The sequence below is a fragment of the Pseudophryne corroboree genome, chromosome 9 (genome assembly GCF_028390025.1).
Source record: "Pseudophryne corroboree isolate aPseCor3 chromosome 9, aPseCor3.hap2, whole genome shotgun sequence".
Taxonomy (NCBI): Eukaryota; Metazoa; Chordata; class Amphibia; order Anura; family Myobatrachidae; genus Pseudophryne; species Pseudophryne corroboree.
In genome coordinates, this window is record NC_086452.1 from 464,023,021 (window position 1) to 464,031,078 (window position 8,058).

An 8,058-nucleotide genomic window follows, 5' to 3' on the forward strand; every position below is an offset into this window, starting at 1 on the left:
ATGTATACTGTACTACGCACAGGTTACACGCACACATGTATACTGTACTATGCACAGGTTACACGCACACATGTATACTGTATTATGCACGGGTTACACGCACACATGTATACTGTACTATGCACTGGTTACACGCACACATGTATACTGTACTATGCACTGGTTACACGCACACATGTATACTGTACTATGCACTAGTTACATGTACACGTGTATACTGTACAATGCACTGGTTACACGCACACATTTATACTGTACTATGCACTGGTTAAATGCACACATGTATACTGTACTATGCACTGATTACATGCACACATGTATACTGTACTATGCACTGATTACATGCACACATGTATACTATGTACATATATACTTTACTACTATGCACTGGTTACATGCACACATGTATACTGTACTATGCACTGGTTACACGCACACATGTATACTGTACTATGCACTGGTTCCACGCACACATGTATGCTGTACTATGCACTGGTTACATGTACACATGTATACTGTACTATGCACTGATTACACGCACACATGTATAATGTACTATGCACTGATTACATGTACACATGTATACTGTACTATGCATTGGTTACATGCACACATGTATACTGTACTATGCACTGGTTTCATGCACACATGTATACTGTACTATGCATTGGTTACATGCACACATGTATACTGTACTATGCACTGATTACACGCACACATGTATAATGTACTATGCACTGATTACATGTACACATGTATACTGTACTATGCATTGGTTACATGCACACATGTATACTGTACTATGCACTGGTTACACGCACACATGTATACTGTACAATGCACTGATTACACGCACACATGTATACTGTACTATGCACTGGTTTCATGCACACATGTATACTGTACTACACACACACACACACACACACACACACACACACACACACACACACTGTACTATGCATTGGATACATGCACACATGTATACTGTACTACACACACACTGTACTATGCACCAGATATACACACACATATACTATACTATGCACACATGTATACCATACTACACACACACACACACACACACACACACACACACACACACACACACACACACACAGTACTATGCACTGGATACACACACACACACACACACACACACACACACACACACACACTGTACTGTGCACTGGTTACATGCACACATGTATACTGTACTACACACACACACACACACACACACACACACACACACACACACACACACACACACACACAGACAGTACTATGCACTGGATATACACACACATAAAGTACTATGCACTGGATATAGACACACATATATACTGTACTATGCACTGGATACACACACACACACACACACACACACACACACATACTGTACTATGCACTGGATATACACACACACATATACATACTGTACTATGTATGCACTAGGTACATACATACATAGATACTAAGCACAGAGAGATGACAGCAATGCTCAGTGAATAGACTGCACTCACCTCAGTGTGTTCTGTATTTCCAGTGCCTCATGCCCCCCCTGTCACTGCTCCCATTGCCCCTGCCCTCTCTCGCCCCCCATGTATCCTCCTCACCCCTCTGCCTCTTCCCCAGGACTGAGCGACTGCTCTGCTCCTGCCCCTGGGGTAAGTCCAGAACTAGTCAGCTGATCCGCGGGCTGTGATTGGCCGCTGCCGGGAGGGAGCTCCATCTGCGCCAGGAACAATGGATGGGGGGAGGTAAGAGCATGTGTAGCCGGGAGGGGAGGGAGGGACCCGGGCTGGAGAGAGGAAGGTGCTGGGAGGAGGAGGAGGGAGCAGGTGGATGCAGCTCTGTAACTTCTGCTACTTCTCTGTGTCATCCCCGGACAGTAACCCATAGCAACCACATACATTGTATCCCATAGCAACCACATACATTGTATCCCATAGCAACCACATACATTGTATCCCATAGCACTGCCCAGATACATTGTTACACATAGCAATCAGATACATTGTATCCCATAGCAACCACATACATTGTATCCCATAGCAACCACATACATTATATCCCATAGCAACCACATACATTGTATCCCATAGCACTGCCCAGATACATTGTTACACATAGCAATCAGATACACTGTATCCCATAGCAACCACATACATTGTATCCCATAGCAACCACATACATTATATCCCATAGCAACCACATACATTGTATCCCATAGCACTGCCCAGATACATTGTTACACATAGCAATCAGATACATTGTATCCCATAGCAACCACATACATTGTATCCCATAGCAACCACATACATTGTATCCCATAGCAACCACATACATTGTTACACATTGCAGGGTGTCATAGTGTCACTGCCTAGATACATTGTAACCCTTCTGCCCTACTCCCACCTACACTACCATCACCTATACACCCTCCCTTCTGCCCTACTCCCACCTACACTACCAACACCTATACACCCTCCCTTCTGCCCTACTCCCACCTACACTACCATCACCTATACACCCTCCCTTCTGCCCTACTCCCACCTACACTACCATCACCTATACACCCTCCCTTCTGCCCTACTCCCACCTACACTACCATCACATATACACCCTCCCTTCTGCCCTACTCCCACCTACACTACCATCACCTATACACCCTCCCTTCTGGCCTACTCCCACCTACACTACCAACACCTACATACCCTCCCTTCTGCCCTACTCCCACCTACACTACCATCACCTATACACCCTCCCTTCTGCCCTACTCCCACCTACACTACCATCACCTATACACCCTCCCTTCTGCCCTCCTCCCACCTACACTACCAACACCTACACACCCTCCCTTCTGCCCTACTCCCACCTACACTACCATCACCTATACACCCTCCCTTCTGGCCTACTCCCACCTACACTACCATCACCTATACACCATCCCTTCTGGCATACTCCCACCTACACTACCAACACCTATACACCCTCCCTTCTGCCCTACTCCCACCTACACTACCAACACCTACACACCCTCCCTTCTGCCCTACTCCCACCTACACTATCATCACCTATACACCCTCCCTTCTGCCCTACTCCCACCTACACTACCATCACCTATACAACCTCCCTTCTGCCCTACTCCCACCTACACCACCAACACCTACACACCCTCCCTTCTGCCCTACTCCCACCTACACTACCATCACCTACACACCCTCCCTTCTGCCCTACTCCCACCTACACTACCATCACCTATACACCCTCCCTTCTGGCCTACTCCCACCTACACTACCATCACCTATACACCATCCCTTCTGGCATACTCCCACCTACACTACCAGCACCTATACACCCTCCCTTCTGCCCTACTCCCACCTACACTACCAACACCTACACACCCTCCCTTCTGCCCTACTCCCACCTACACTATCATCACCTATACACCCTCCCTTCTGCCCTACTCCCACCTACACTACCATCACCTATACACCCTCCCTTCTGCCCTACTCCCACCTACACTACCATCACCTATACAACCTCACTTCTGCCCTACTCCCACCTACACCACCAACACCTACACACCCTCCCTTCTGCCCTACTCCCACCTACACTACCATCACCTATACACCCTCCCTTCTGGCCTACTCCCACCTACACTACCATCACCTATACACCCTTCCTTCTGCCCTACTCCCACCTACACTACCATCACCTATACACCCTCCCTTCTGCCCTACTCCCACCTACACTACCATCACCTGTACACCCTCCCTTCTGCCCTACTCCCACCTACACCACCAACACCTATACACCCTCCCTTCTGCCCTACTCCCACCTACACTACCAACACCTATACACCATCCCTTCTGCCCTACTCCCACCTACACCACCAACACCTATACACCCTCCCTTCTGCCCTACTCCCACCTACACTACCATCACCTGTGCACCCTCCCTTCTGCCCTACTCCCACCTACACCACCAACACCTATACACCCTCCCTTCTACCCTACTCCCACCTACACTACCAACACCTGTACACCCTCCCTTCTACCCTACTCCCACCTACACTACCATCACCTATACACCATCCCTTCTACCCTACTCCCACCTACACTACCATCACCTATATACCATCCCTTCTACCCTACTCCCACCTACACTACCATCACCTGTACACCCTCCCTTCAGCCCTACTCCCACCTACACTACCATCACCTATACACCCTCCCTTCTACCCTACTCCCACCTACACTACCATCACCTATATACCCTCCCTTCTGCCCTACTCCCACTTACAATACCAACACCTGTACACCCTCCCTTCTACCCTACTCCCACCTACACTACCATCACCTATACACCCTCCCTTCTGCCCTACTCCCACCTACACTACCAACACCTGTACACCCTCCCTTCTACCCTACTCCCACCTAGACTACCATCACCTATACACCCTCCCTTCTGCCCTACTCCCACCTACACTACCAACACCTGTACACCCTCCCTTCTACCCTACTCCCACCTACACTACCATCACCTATACACCCTCCCTTCTACCCTACTGCCACCTACACTACCATCACCTATACACCCTCCCTTCTACCCTACTCCCATCTACATCACCAACACCTGTACACACTCCCTTCTACCCTACTCCCACCTACACTACCATCACCTATACACCCTCCCTTCTGCCCTACTCCCACCTACACTACCATCACCTGTACACCCTCCCTTCTACCCTGCACCCACATACACCACCAACACCTATACACCCTCCCTTCTACCCTACTCCCACCTACACTACCATCACCTATACACCCTCCCTTTTGGCCTACTCCCACCTACACTACCATCACCTATACACCCTTCCTTCTGCCCTACTCCCACCTACACTACCATCACCTATACACCCTCCCTTCTGCCCCACTCCCACCTACACTACCATCACCTGTACACCCTCCCTTCTGCCCTACTCCCACCTACACCACCAACACCTATACAACCTCCCTTCTGCCCTACTCCCACCTACACTACCAACACCTATACACCATCCCTTCTGCCCTACTCCCACCTACACCACCAACACCTATACACCCTCCCTTCTGCCCTACTCCCACCTACACTACCATCACCTGTGCACCCTCCCTTCTGCCCTACTCCCACCTACACCACCAACACCTATACACCCTCCCTTCTACCCTACTCCCACCTACACTACCAACACCTGTACACCCTCCCTTCTAACCTACTCCCACCTACACTACCATCACCTATACACCATCCCTTCTACCCTACTCCCACCTACACTACCATCACCTATATACCCTCCCTTCTACCCTACTCCCACCTACACTACCATCACCTGTACACCCTCCCTTCAGCCCTACTCCCACCTACACTACCATCACCTATACACCCTCCCTTCTACCCTACTCACACCTACACTACCATCACCTATATACCCTCCCTTCTGCCCTACTCCCACTTACAATACCAACACCTGTACACCCTCCCTTCTACCCTACTCCCACCTACACTACCATCACCTATACACCCTCCCTTCTGCCCTACTCCCACCTACACTACCAACACCTGTACACCCTCCCTTCTACCCTACTCCCACCTAGACTACCATCACCTATACACCCTCCCTTCTGCCCTACTCCCACCTACACTACCAACACCTGTACACCCTCCCTTCTACCCTACTCCCACCTACACTACCATCACCTATACACCCTCCCTTCTACCCTACTCCCACCTACACTACCATCACCTATACACCCTCCCTTCTACCCTACTCCCATCTACATCACCAACACCTGTACACACTCCCTTCTACCCTACTCCCACCTACACTACCATCACCTATACACCCTCCCTTCTGCCCAACTCCCACCTACACTACCAACACCTGTACACCCTCCCTTCTACCCTACTCCCACCTACACTACCAACACCTATACACCCTCCCTTCTGCCCTACTCCCACCTACACTACCATCACCTGTACACCCTCCCTTCTACCCTACACCCACCTACACCACCAACACCTATACACCCTCCCTTCTACCCTACTCCCACCTACACCACCAACACCTATACACCCTCCCTTCTGCCCTACTCCCACCTACACTATCAACACCTATACACCCTCCCTTCTACCCTACTCCCACCTACACCACCAACACCTATACACCCTCCCTTCTGCCCTACTCCCACCTACACTACCATCACCTATACACCATCCCTTCTACCCTACTCCCACCTACACTACCAACACCTATACACCCGCCCTTCTGCCCTACTCCCACCTACACCACCATCACCTGTACACCCTACCTTCTACCCTACTCCCACCTATACTACCATCACCTATACACCATCCCTTCTACCCTACTCCCACCTACACTACCAACACCTATACACCCTCCCTTCTACCCTACTTCCACCTACACTACCATCACCTATACACCCTCCCTTCTGCCCTACTCCCACCTACACTACCATCACCTATACACCCTCCCTTCTGCCCTACTCCCACCTACACTACCATCACCTATACACCCTCCCTTCTGCCCAACTCCCACCTACACTACCATCACCTGTACACCCTCCCTTCTGTCCTACTCCCACCTACACCACCAACACCTATACACCCTCCCTTCTACCCTACTCCCACCTACACTACCATCACCTATACACCCTCCCTTCTGCCCTACTCCCACCTACACTACCATCACCTATACACCATCCCTTCTACCCTACTCCCACTTACACCACCATCACCTGTACACCCTCCCTTCTGCCCTACTCCCACCTACACCACCAACACCTGTACATCCTCCCTTCTACCCTACTCCCACCTACACTACCAACACCTGTACACCCTCCCTTCTACCCTACTGCCATCTACATCACCACACCTATACACCCTCCCTTCTACCCTACTCCCACCTACACCACCAACACCTATACACCCTCCCTTCTACCCTACTCCCACCTACACTACCAACACCTGTACACCCTCCCTTCTGCCCTACTCCCACCTACACTACCATCACCTGTACACCATCCCTTCTACCCTACTCCCACCTACACCACCATCACCTGTACACCCTCCCTTCTGCCCTACTCCCACCTACACCACCAACATGGAAATAAATAAATTATATAAACACACACACACACACACACACACACACACACACACACACACACACACACACACACACACACACACATTCAAAGGGGATCACTAGTGCCATTTCCCTGTATTGGTTATAGTGCACAATGATTCCTATAGCTGCATGTCATGTACCACTTGCAGGGCCAGCAACAGAAATCCTGGGACCCGGTATATTGAGTTCTCTGTGGCCCCCTCAGATTTTTATATATATATATATATATATATATATATATATTTATATATACACTGCTCAAAAAAATAAAGGGAACACTAAAATAACACATCCTAGATCTGAATGAATGAAATATTCTTATTAAATACTTTGTTCTTTACATAGTTGAATGTGCTGACAACAAAATCACACAAAAATTATCAATTGAAATCAAATTTATTAACCCATGGAGGTCTGTATTTGGAGTCACCCTCTAAATTAAAGTGGAAAAACACACTACAGGCTGATCCACCTTTGATGTAATGTCCTTAAAAAAGTCAAAATGAGGCTCAGTAGTGTGTGTGGCCTCCACGTGCCTGTATGACCTCCCTACAATGCCTGGGCATGCCCCTGATGAGGTGGCGGATGGTCTCCTGAGGGATCTCCTCCCAGACCTGGACTAAAGCATCCGCCAACTCCTGGAAAGTCTATGGTGCAACGTGGCGTTGGTGGATGGAGCGAGACATGATGTCCCAGATGTGCTCAATTGGATTCAGGTCTGGGGAACGGGCGGGCCAGTCCATAGCATCAATGCCTTCGTCTTGCAGGAACTGCTGACACACTCCAGCCACATGAGGTCTAGCATTGTCTTGCATTAGGAGGAACCCAGGGCCAACCGCACCAGCATATGGTCTCACAAG

General features: G+C 49.6%; 1 protein-coding gene across 1 annotated transcript in view; it reads right to left on the reverse strand.

Moving 5' to 3' along the window:
• Nucleotides 1–1,607, reverse strand: part of LRRN1 (leucine rich repeat neuronal 1) — a 20,835-nt gene extending 19,228 nt beyond the window's left edge. The window contains exon 1 of the mRNA XM_063941299.1: nucleotides 1,527–1,607. The gene's annotated coding sequence lies outside the window, so the exon portion shown is untranslated. The remainder of the gene's footprint in view (nucleotides 1–1,526) is intronic.
• Between the last annotated feature and the right edge of the window lie 6,451 nt (nucleotides 1,608–8,058).